This window comes from Lipotes vexillifer, unplaced genomic scaffold (assembly GCF_000442215.2).
Source record: "Lipotes vexillifer unplaced genomic scaffold, Lipotes_vexillifer_v1.1 scaffold24, whole genome shotgun sequence".
Taxonomy (NCBI): domain Eukaryota; kingdom Metazoa; phylum Chordata; class Mammalia; order Artiodactyla; family Lipotidae; genus Lipotes; species Lipotes vexillifer.
Window position 1 is genome coordinate 3,307,832 of NW_006782914.1, and position 12,803 is coordinate 3,320,634.

Here is a 12,803-nt window from a genome sequence, read left to right on the forward strand (position 1 = left end):
TGCTGGAGTCACCTCTTGGCCTAGATACAAAATTGGACTCAGTTTAGTTTTATCCATACATGGTATTAGGTAGGTAATTGTTTTGTAAAATCTGGCATTTTTCAAACTCTCTTGACTTAACTCACAAAAGATATATGAAAACATTATCAGATATGGATCAGGATCAAATTAGTATTGGAGACGCTACTTCTATTGTAGTAATTACAGAATTGCCTTTGTGGACACGAAAAACTACACCTCTGTACACTAAATGTAAAATCAGGTATGAAGGGGAATAGTCAAATAATTAACCCTAAAAGCATTTGATTCATTAAGTTAAGTCATTGAGTTGATTCATTAAGTTAAGTGATTCATTTGATTCATTAAGTTGTCATTGCTTCTTTGACCCAAGTTGTCATCTAATTTTCATTTCATTTTTGCATGTATCAATAAAACCATAAATAATTATAGGGTGTAAGCTGGTCAGGCTCTCTAAAGTCCGTGTTTTAAGGTCTATCTCCAGTGCCATTTTGTCTAATAGGTTCTGATCCTTTTAAATAGGTGTAATATCTTCTTTCTTTTTCACTCCCCTCCTTAGCTTTTAGACTTATGTTCTTGTATTTTCTTTTCCACTACCACTTCATACACTAAATGCTAATTTCTTAAAAAGAGAAATTGTGTTTTTAAAATTATGTTAAAAAGAGCAGTACCCAACATAGTAGCTTGCAAGTAACAAGCCGCGGTAGTTGTGGACCATTAACCATCTCACCACCATCTCCACTGGTTCTCACACCCTAAATAGACATAAAATCCAAGTTAAACAGCATGTTTTCTATGAAATTCAGCTGCAAATCAAGCTCCCCAGACCCCTTGCCAACCAGATTCCCACTATCTCTAAGCTCCTACTATGTTGAGAGTCTAAAACTACAGCAAAAGTGTGTGTTGAATTGAAGCAAAATAGATTTTTCCACTTGCTGTATTAGAGTTAATTAAATTAACTAATGAAAAATCAAGATTAGTTAATTAAATCAAATGGTTACTAACCCACAGCTGCCCTTCTTGAGAGGACTGTCACCAAAAAGCTTCTCATCCAATAACTGAGAATAATAGACTGCTAGTGTTTTTGTCTTTGTTGTTGCTTCTTTTGATAATTTTAAGAATTGTGTTTATTAAAATGACTGACCCTTCAGGTTCTTTGGGGTTCAATTTTGAGAAAACAACTGAGACAGAACAAGGAATGGGAGGTAGGGAGTGGAGAAAGGGAGTGATTAATAAGAACAAGACTTGTAGCTTTCAAAATTGTTCACCAACTTATACACGAGTTAATATCAAACAATATTTATTTTATACTGGCTTGGATTACAAAAGAGCTCTGTCTTCAAACCTTAAGTGTTAGAAATATTCAATACATTGTGGGATATGCTGGTTATTTGACTTTTTTGTTTAATAGAAGGAAAAAATGTTTCAATCCCATTTGTTGAATTTCTTTACACCAAATCATTTTTCTACCCTAATAAGTATGGTATACTGAATATATTTTAATTTTTAAAAATGTCACATCACTTAAGTGTTTCAGAGTGATTTTTCTGAAGATTGAGCTCTTGTTGTACAATTTATCCTGTAGAAAGTAGGGGAGACTGGACTGAATAATGACCTTGGGACTTAACTAGACCTTTTTTTTTCTGACCAAATCTTTAATTTTATTGCTTTGTCATTTAAAGGTCTTTTGTTGAGATTCATACACCCTCTGGTTCATTTTTTTAATGGGTGGACAAACTGAAAAGAAGGATGTTTCTAAATGGAGATGCTGGATCAACCATTTGACTGATTCAGCCAAGTAACTTGTTGAATTTTTTTTTTCACAAGAGCCATGACCTTGCTAGGCTATACCATTTGACTATTTCCTCGGACATGTAGGTAAGAAGAGGCAATAAGCCTGGTTTACTGGTGGACACAGTAAACAAACTCCCTTCAGTGAAGGACTTGTTGCCTAGCACGTGGGAGAGCTACCAGCAGATAATCTTCAGCTGCTAGCTCCTTGCATGGATTGCCTCAATAGCAGAGAGCTGCCTCTCTGTAACCCAAGGTTAACCCAAGGTTACTTCGCTTCCAACAGCAGACAGTTTTCAATGACTGATTAATGTGAAAATAAAAAGGCCTGGCCATCTTGAACTCTGAAGAACCATTCTAGGGAGGGAGATGCAAGAGGGAGGAGATAGGGGGATATATGTATAAGTATAACTGATTCACTTTGTTATAAAGCAGAAACTAACACACCATTGTAAAGAAATTATACTCCAATAAAGATGTTACAAATAAATAAATATGTAAAACAAACAAACAAACAAACAAAAAAACATTCTAGCTCTAGAGTTCATCACCGGGAAAACCAAGGCTGTTCTTTCATCACAGTTCAAATTCTGCCCACTTCTGCTTAACTCCCCACTCTTCCACAGGTGTTGAGCCCAAGGGCACTACTCAGCAAACATCCTGCACACTATCTGTCTCAGAGTCTGGTTTCTGAGGAACCTAACCTGCAGCAATTGGTATCACTATAATTAAAACATCTGGGCAGCTTTAATGATCAGTGCATTTTTCAGCTAGTTCATTTTGCCACCATGCAGAAATAGCCTAAACTGAGTATAGTTATGATGTTAGCTAAATTTATTTCCATGTTTTTTAAAATCGTGAAGTAGACATGTACACAGGGTCATAACTGATCATTAGAAGACTTAAGTCAGTTGGCTCTTAGCTTGTGATTAATCCACTAGACTCTGTTATTCTTATAAAAACCCACCAACTGACCAAACAAACCAAAAGAGGCATTTTCTAGCTGTGGCAATAAAACACGCAACTCATTTTTCACTATTAAATTAAAACAAGGTCTTTTCCTAGTTAGAGATACAAAATCCCTTAAATTTTTCTTTTATTACTATTTGTCTAACGTATGGCAGACATACGTTATATGTCTGTCATACGTTAAAACACAGCATAATGTTTTGTTCTTAGAGTCTTAGGCAATCTGTGAATTGAATTACTTATTTTAATGGAAAAATAACTACTTCTCAAGCAGTTACCACAGTTTCTGGTATGTTGTAGGTATTTAATAAATATTTGAATTGAATTAAACTAAATTTATTGAAAAATATAATTTTTGATGAAGAAAGCTCTGGTTTTAAAAAATATGATCTTTTAAATTCAGAAAACATATTTTAAATGAAATGAACAAGAAAACTTTGATTTAAAAAATATCAGCTTTGGGCTTCCCTGGTGGCGCAGTGGTTGAGAGTCCGCCTGCCGATGCAGGGGACACGGGTTCGTGCCCTGGTCCGGGAAGATCCCACGTGCCGCGGAGCGGCTGGGCCCGTGAGCCATGACCGCTGAGCCTGCGCCTCCGGAGCCTGTGCTCCGCAACGGGAGAGGCCCACAACAGAGAGAGGCCCACGTACCGCAAAAAAAAAAAAAAAAAAAAAATCAGCTTTGAAGATACACATTAAAATTCAGCAGCTCATTCAGAGTTCAATGTTTCTGGTTTTTTAAAATAATTGATTAATATAGCATTCCCAGAAAGACTCACATGATTTGTAATATTCAAAGGAAGGGAAAGTAGATCTTTTCTATCAGCCTCGTTAGTTCCCTTTTATTATCTATGGAAAGGTATGTAGCCATCATATTATTTTGGCATTAACTACCAGGAAGTAGATAGTTAAATTTTGTACTCAATCAGAATGCCTTTGTTAGCTTAAGACTTCTGGAATAATTATCCCTTCTTCCCCTGACTTTGCCTTCTTTATTACCTGGCTGCTCTGGTTACCCTTAGCTAAGAAGGGTAAGATACTTCAAAGATACTTAGCTAAGATACTCCAAGAACTTTTGGAATTGGGTAGGAGTACAAACAATGAATGGATATATAGAGCCACTGTTAGTAAATGAATAAAGTCACCATGTTTTATACTGTCTTGGAAGAACAGATAAATGGTTGTCTCATGGCTTTATACATAGTTTATAAGCCCTCTTTGGCTATCTATTGTTGGTACCAATATAAATGAAATGCAGGACAAAAACTGGGAGCTGAAGGAGGTTAAGGTATTATATAATAATGAATATGGCAATTACATTTTAGTTATTCATTCAGCCAGTATATATATTGAATATCTGCTCCATGTCAGCACTGTTTTTGGTCCTGGATTATAATGATGAACTACAGAACAATGTGTGCCTGCCATAATGAGTGGAGGAGGAGACAGACTCAATTATGTTTTAAATTGTCTATCTATCTGTCTATCTATTATATATCAGGTAGTCATAAATGCTACAAAAGAAAGCAAGCAAGTTAAGAGGAAAGAGTGATATGATAATGAATAAAGGGCACTTCTTTAATTGAAGAAATCAGCAAAGGCTTCCCTAGGGAGATGACATTTGACCTGAAGTCTGGATGATGTCAAGAAGGGAGTTGTGAAAATATCTGGAGGAAGAGCATTGAAGTTTGAGGAAACAGTCATTGCAAAGGCTTTGAGGTGAGAGGATTTCATACACAATATGTTCAGATAAAGAAATTGACCGATAACACATTAAACTCCCTACTTGTACAAGATGATTTAATGGTATCAGTTGACAAAGAAAAGGCAGAAGTACTTTATCTACTTCTGTCTTTTTAACCCATGTAGAATGCTCTTTAGAAATGACCCCAAAATCAAACAATAAAAGGAGACAAGAAAGTAGTAGAAAAATGTTTAGCTCATTAGATGAGTTAAAACTCCTAGGATAAGATGGTTTATAACTTGATGAGCAAAAACCTTTGAGAAATACCTGACCATGAGAGTGCTGCCAGAAGTATGGACTTGGACAGACAAATGTCTAAATTTTCAGAAAGAGCAACGGGAAATTGTGAAAATTATATATTGGCAACTTGGAATTTATCTTTGTTACAAATCTGCAATTATTTTAATTAATTAAAATTAATTTAAATGCTAATTTGTTAGCACTTAAGAAGTCACTAAAAGTTAAGATGAGGTTAATAAGAAGTAATGCCAAATTCACTTCTTTTCTGGAAAGTTTACTACTAACATGGAATATCAGGGAAATAACATCGACATGGTTTAGTCGATGCAAATAGCACAGCAATGCATTTAACCGTCTCCCATGATATCTTTTTTGGGGAAGATGGTGAGATATGCCTGGATAATATTATTTTTATGTAGAGTCATAGTTCACTGAAGTATCCTAATAAAAATTGGGCTCTGTAATCATAGAGACAGCTCTCTAATGTAGTATCACAAAGGTCTAACTCTGTCTACATCCTCTTCAGTGTTTTTGAACAGTAACTAGGTTGAAGACATTGAAGTGATGATTATTAACTTTGACACAAGGCGGGGCTGAAAACTATAAGTTAGCTTGCAGAATCAAGATTCAAGACAATTCTGATGACTGGAATTCTGGATTGAAACCTGAACATAAAATTTAATTAAAAAAAGTTTAATAGACACACTTCTCAAGTCCCATATTTAAGTGGGAGGGAGGGAGATACACCAAACTTAGATGAGGGACACTTGACCTGGAAGTTCATGTGAACAGATGTTTTATTAATATCTTAAAAGGAAGAACTTAGACTTTTATATTCATTTTAAAATTCTACCTTACACCAAAGGTGAAAACAAAATACAAGCCAAGGAGAGCACCTGAAAGGGTAGTACTCAAATATTGGGGAAAAAAAAAAAAGTCTGGCCATTGCTGCAGGCATTGTGTCCACACAAGCAAGTAAGTGAAAAGCTAAGCAATTGCCTAAAGACATGTTCAGAAAATAGATACCCTTGGGAATTTAAGCCATATATGTAGTGGTTAAAATACCAGTATTTTCAGGCCTAAATTTTTCAAATATTTGCCCAAACTTTCCATTTTGCTTGCTCTTTTAAATGAACGACTTGTCTCATTTCAAAACCAAGTCTAATGTTTTTGAGAATATACTGCTAAGTGTGCTGAGCTTTTCACCTTTCAATTAATATAGAGCATAATATGAGTAATAACAAAATATTAAGAATCAATAGAGGTCTTCAGATGCAACACTGATTTCTTCCTTATTTAATAAGGTATTCAAAATTACTGGACAACTGTGGATAAAAGATACATTTCTTTCACTTTCTCTAATCTATGGAATAGAAGCAAAAAAAAAAATTAGCAGGTTCTGCAAAACAGACATTTTAATGCCTACCTCAAAGGGAAAATATCATCTTAATATCCTGTTTATAGGGAAATAGAAAATGAAAGAAATATGGGAGAATTTAGACCATGAAGTTACAAAACTAAATAAATAAACCCTTATGAGAAAAAAAATTTGAGAATAAAGAAATGAATTTTCAAAATAAGAGTAGAGTGTAAAATTATGTGGTAAAAGTTATTTTTAATATGCGCTGCCACAAAAAATGGGTAAAATTATCAACATTGTACAGTTTAAATATGTGTCTATGTGTTTTATAATTAAAGTATTTAAGTACATTTCTGTAGTACTACTGCAAATGATAAAATATTGCCTCGAGCCGTGTTAACTGGAATCAATGTTTAAGTATTCTAGTAATGAGAAAATGAGTTGAAAGCACATTATTTCCTTCATGGCAATTGTCAGGAACTGGGATTTCTAAGTTCTGATGAGTCATAGGATTGGGCCAAGGGTATACCTGTAGACACCAGTAGGCCCAAATCTCATGGAGCTGCTTTGTAGTTAGTAACCAATAAATAAGCAAACACAGTCTTTCTATGACCAGTCATACAAATCATACTATTGTAAGTAGTCAAGCAAAGATAACAGTATTTTTACACCTGATTTATAGACTTTCACATACATGAATGTTATGTACGATTTTTTTTTCTGTGAAATAAGTTCATTGATTGGAGATATAAAAATTCACTTTTCAGAAACATATAGTCATTTAATCATGCAACAATGTGTAACTGCAGAAACCAATATTGAAAAGTATGTGCCTATTAAAAAAAGAAATTCCTGTATTTTATTTTAATCAACAGGTTTTTTTTCTCCTGTTTATTCATCTATTAATAATATTCCAAACAATATATCTAAAATAACTATTATAGTGGAATATGGTGTTCTAGATGAAAACTATTATGATACTGGTCATTAGATATAATAATCTTTAATGCTAATGATATGAACATTCATAATTTAATGAAATGAGACATATTGGAAAACCCAAGCTTAAAAAATAATGAATTCTCCCATATACACACCCCTTCAAATATCGAGATTATTAAATCCCATTAAAAGAGGGAAAAGAAGCATTATTGAAGCCACATCTGCACAGAGCTAGTCAGTAATTTGGAATGGAATATGTTGTAATCAAAGGAAAACCTTAAATAACAAACCCAGATGTCTTCATCATGATGAAGTGCATAAATTTCAGGCCTCCCCGGGAATCCAAAACCTTGAGATATGCCAAAATCAACCTCCCCCCAACCTTTCAGATTTCAACCTTTAGAGAATTTCCCTCTTAAGAGAATCTTTGAATGCCTCCTCAGGGACTCTGACATTGCTTTTTTTTTTTTTTCCAGAAGGTCTGAAAATTATCAAAATGTCTCACTAGAGAAACCTGGACTGTCATTATCCTTCTGCCTTGTTTGTCTCCAGTTCTCTTTGGACATATTAAACTTAAGAAGCATAGAAATCACCTACCAAACATTATGGAAGAAGCATCAGCAAGCACACAACAAATCCACTTTTTTTTTTTTTCCTTTTGTCAGCAGCATCAGCAGAAACATTAGGGCTCTTTCTCCTTTAGAATTTGAACTCAGCAGACCTACAGACTCCTTCCCCCTCTCCTCCCTCCCCACCTCCTTTCCTGCTCCCTAGCTTCAGAAATACCAGAAAAGGAGACATGCTTTTCATCTGGACCTGCACTAGAATCCTGTCAGTTAATGCGAAGGGTAGGGGGAGAAAGTTACTCCGCAGGGAGAGACGTCTCACCTTCCATGCTTGTTGCCATGGAGATGAAATCCAGCCAGTAGATTTAAGTGTCGGCAGGTTTATCTGTGTTCGCTGATCGGTTCGGTAGCAATGTAAAAGACGTGTCCTGGGAACCTGCGTGGAGTCCCAGTACCGCGGTTATCCCTTTACTGGCCTACGTGTGTAAATGTCTGTATCTGTCGGTGAGGGGCAGAAGACGTGTGCGCGCGCGAGTATATTTGCAGGAAAATGTGCACGGATTTCTTCCATGTGGCAGTGTGTAAATATTTGCGCGCGCGTGTGCGTATGTGAGGGCATCTGACCGTGTGTGTCTGTGAGAGAGAAGTGGTGGGCAGTGAGAGGGGGTAGGGAATCGGCCACGGCAGCAACAGGCTTCATATAGTCCTCAGCTCTGCAAAAACAAAAAAAAAAAAAAAAAAAAAAAAAAAAGAAGGCTCATTTTCACTCATATCACACTTGGAGGTTAGCAATCGGCGTTCATCACCAATTTGTCTTTCTAAGGCAGTGGAGGTGTTAATTAATGTATTGTTAAAATACTTGTTTTCCTCTTCTGTCTGCATCAGGGCATTTTGTTGTGCTCGGTGATTGCAGTCTCAGTCGAGGAGTAGGCAATCAATTCCTATGTCTTTCTTCTCATCCTATAAAGGAAAGACGTGGGTGACGGGTGTATTGGTTAAACTGGGGACCGCATGCGTCATTTGGAGTTATTTTTCCCTACGCTTCGCCTTGCCTATGCAAACCCAGCAGGATCCCCTCCTCTTCTTAGGAGTAGGTGCCTAGGCGCTGTCCGTAGTGCTGAAATGTTGCGTAGTATGACCTAGCTCCCACAGAGGAGCTACAAGACAGCAAGCGAGGAACGCTCCGATAAAGCCTACAGGAAGTTGTGAGACACGTTTTCTGAACGGTGTTGAATATTTAGAAACCAAACCTAAACCGCACTGAAAGCAAAACAAAGCAAAGACAGGCAAACAAACTCAGTTGTAAGGTTCCAGTTCTATTCATCTTTGGATACTATATCCAGAGCCTACAAGTTGGAAACACTTGTAGATTCCTTTAAAACTTAATTATTGACTTTATGAATTATTAACTATTCAGAGATTGGGAAAAGTGTAGATGTGGAATTAGGTCATTATTCATGTAAAAAAATGCTGAAAACAAGTAAAAGTGTGTTACAGTTCAATAATAAAGTGAAGACAAACTTTATGTTCATTTAGAGTATTTACTAAATTAGGAAATTTCATGGTCTTACAAAAAATGCGCAATGTATGACTGTGAGTTCATACAAGACTATACTCAAAAAAAGTTATTCTTTTTCATTTAAAACTATTAAACACCCTATAATATAGGCCCAGCAAGGAAGAGAGTGGAGGAAGTGTCTTCTTCTGGGAACATGGTCATTGCCATGGTTTTATTGACTCTTTTTTAAGCTTGCTAAGGGCCACATTCATTTTTGGTACTATATACTAGAGCAGTGCTTCTTGAAATTGAATGTGAATCCCCTGGGGATCTTGTTAACATGCAGGTTCTCATTCAGTAAGTGTGAGATTGGGTCTCAGATTCTGAATTTCTAACAACATCCCAGGTTATTCCAGAGGTTGCTAGTCTCAGGACTAAACTTAAAATAACAAGGTTCTAGAGATACTGTGTTCTGGCCATGCAGTCACGCACAGAGTATGCAAAAGGAGGTCATTATCTTTCATCTATTATTCTCTGTATGTTTCTAGACTGTTGCAAAAACATTCTATTCAAATAAGTTCAGAGATTAACCATTTTATTTGTACAATATTAACAAACTGTTTATGAATTTATCATTTGATTGATTTTGACATTGTCTAGACACATGCTACAGTTTGCTCCACTCTGTATTTCCATACTATGATCTGCAATCACCCATTCTCTTTGCAAGCCAAGCTTAAGAAAGCAGAACGAAGTTATGTGACTCTACTACTGGTATATGGGCCCCACTCCAAGAATTTGTTATCATGATTGAAGACTTAAACTTGTCATTTTATGACTTTAAATATGGTTCTGTAGTAAATGCTCATGATACTGATTTTTTAAATTTAGACATTATAGATCTAATTCTCACCCAGTTTAGAAAGTGGAAGAGGACCATTGTTTCACAGACCTTTTGAATGAAATCTGATCTGTCATATCATTGACATAATACATTTATACTTAGATTTTGAAGAAATCATCCTCTGGATGATTTTCTGATTTTTAAAAAAATCCATACCTACATCAGTTGTACAGTGCTTTCAGTTAATATTTTTGAGTTGATGCCAAAGGAAAGTTTTGACTATAAATTAGGTTCCTTGGTGTTAGTTGGTGCATGACCTTGACCTTTTTCAAGCTATATGAACAGTGGTGATGTTCTGAAAAGTCTGCAAAGTGGTTCATTCAGGAAAGTGTAATGGATTAAACATCAGTTCCACTTCCTTTGTTATATGCTGGGATACAAAGATGAATGAGATTTGGTCTCTGCCCTTGATGAGGTATTTTGCAAAACAACGTGGCAGATTCTACAAAGTTCTATAGAAGCACAGAGATTAATAATGTATGTTTTATTCTCCATTGCCAAAGAAGTGATGAAGAATAGCAAAATAGAAAAACCCAGGTGTATTTAAAATACAGGTGTATTTCAGGTCATTGCCAATGTCTGCTGCCCAACTTTTAATTACAAATTGTTGAAAGATATGATATATATGAACGCTTTTCTAAAGCACACATGGTTAACCTGTACTTCTGGATTGTCTATGATTTATTTTCAGAGGAATGCAAATTATTAGAAAAGTAAATATATGGGTGGCATTGTTTAGACCTCCTCCAAATTAATTGCCTTTACTATGCATTGACTTTACACTTTCAGCTTATATGCAAGTATTTTATATAAAGCAATCCTTAGCTTACACAGCCTGCTCTGTGTCTGCTATGGGATTGTTACAAAAGACTTGCCCAACACATCCTTTACTATTCCTAATATGACATCCCTCAAAAAACATTTTTTTCCATACCAATTTCATGAATTGAACTTTCATACCCCTCCTCTTCACTTAAATCATCCCAAGTTAAGTGGTGTGTTTTCTTCTTATATACAATATATATACTGTAGCTGATCACATGTGCCTTTTCTTTTGGTTACCAGGGATGTCAGGGTCAAATTCACAGCTAAAAATTAGTAACTATATAAGATCTTCAGGCCTCTATATGTGTGTTCTTTCTTTATTGCCTTGAATACTGCAATTTTGTTTGCTCAGGTATTGGTATATTATTTTCTTTTAATTATCTGTTTTAATGTGTGTCCTCATATAAATGTCCTCATGGAATCAGAAATGGAGTAAATAAATAAAAAGATAAGTAAATAAGTAAATTTTTTCTCCACTTTTTGGCAAAAAAATGTTGACTACTGGGTGAATATATATGGCTGTTTTATAAATTTGTTTTTAACAAGATATTAAGTATAGAAGAAATGATTAGTTAGCTATGAAGATAAAAATCTAATTTATTGTGACTAAATAATAAATGTTAAGCTAGTAGAAGAAAATTTCACTTTATATAACTACAGATCAGCTTTATTTCAAAACACATCGTTTCCCTGTTTCTCCTTCTATACACTAAATAGTGTCCCTTGTATGACTATGACTTTTTCTTACGTCAGCAGGCAGAAGTATTAATTATCTACCTTGTTAGAAGATGTGGTAACTATAGAAATTTAAAGAACATGACATCCCCATTCTAATGAATATACTATAGTATAAGGGTGTCACAAAGGAACCGAAAGCAAGAATTTCCTCCAACAAGACAGCTCAGGATTCTTTTCAGAAGAAAATTTTGCTTGCTATGAATTCTACTCACCTTGATTCCAGCTGACTTCTTGCTCTCAAGTTTTCTATAGTGGGATCCTCTCTTTAACTTATTAGGCCAACATGTTACCTCCAGCTTTTCATGGAAATCTACATCTTGTCTGGCTTAAGTTTGTTTATTCTCTCTGAGCTAAAATGTTTGAGAGTAGCTCTGCTTTTCTATTTGAAAAATATTGTTATTTACTCAAATACTGGATACTACAACTTTCAAATGCACAACTTAAAAAATATATTAAAGACAAATTTGAATTACTTTTGTTATAAACATTAAAAAATTAATCCAATGCTTATTTAGCTTTAAGTGGTATTAGATAATTAGCTATGTCCAAAAGTCACCTGTTTGCTTTCTAAAAATACATTCCTGTTTTGGAATTTTTAGGTACTTATGCCTTATTTTCTACAATAAGTGGTTTTAATCTTTTTGGAGGATTAATGATGATTTTGAAATTTCAATAGGAAATATATGCCCTCTCCCTAAAAATATACACATGTAGGTAATTTCACTCACAATTCAGAGCATTCATGGCCACTTGGATGTCCATTTTTGTAATCCCAGAGTAATCCAAGGAATGTTTTAAAATTTTCTGTTATAAATCAATGGTCCATGGTCTCATTCTCAGTTTCACAACTAAGTATTGACTGTCTTAAAGTCCTGTACTTTTTTTTTTTTTTTTTTTTTTTTTTCTTGGGGCCTCTCACCGCGGTGGCTTCTCCCGTTGCAGAGCACAGGCTCAGGACGCGCAGGCTCAGCGGCAATGGCTCACGGGCCCAGCCGCTCCGCGGCATGTGGGATCTTCCCGGACTCATATGTTTGAATAGTTTCCAGAGTTGTCTAGAATTATTTTCCAGTTTAAAGATGCCTACTAACACACGGTTTTTAGATTTATTATTTTTTTTTTTTAACATCTTTATTGGAGTATAATTGCTTTACAATGGTGTGTTAGTTTCTGCTTTATAACAAAGTGAATCAGTTATACATATACATATGT

The 12,803-nt window shown here is 35.2% G+C and overlaps 1 protein-coding gene across 1 annotated transcript in view; it reads right to left on the bottom strand.

The window, feature by feature from the left end:
- The window catches only part of CTXN2 (cortexin 2), an 8,628-nt gene extending 503 nt beyond the window's left edge, over nucleotides 1–8,125 (bottom strand). Inside the window, exons 1-2 of the mRNA XM_007455556.1 lie at nucleotides 7,952–8,125; nucleotides 1–20 (exon numbers count right to left, since the gene is read on the bottom strand). The exon at nucleotides 1–20 is cut by the window's left edge and continues 503 nt beyond it. The gene's annotated coding sequence lies outside the window, so the exon portion shown is untranslated. The remainder of the gene's footprint in view (nucleotides 21–7,951) is intronic.
- Nucleotides 8,126–12,803: the final 4,678 nt, after the last annotated feature.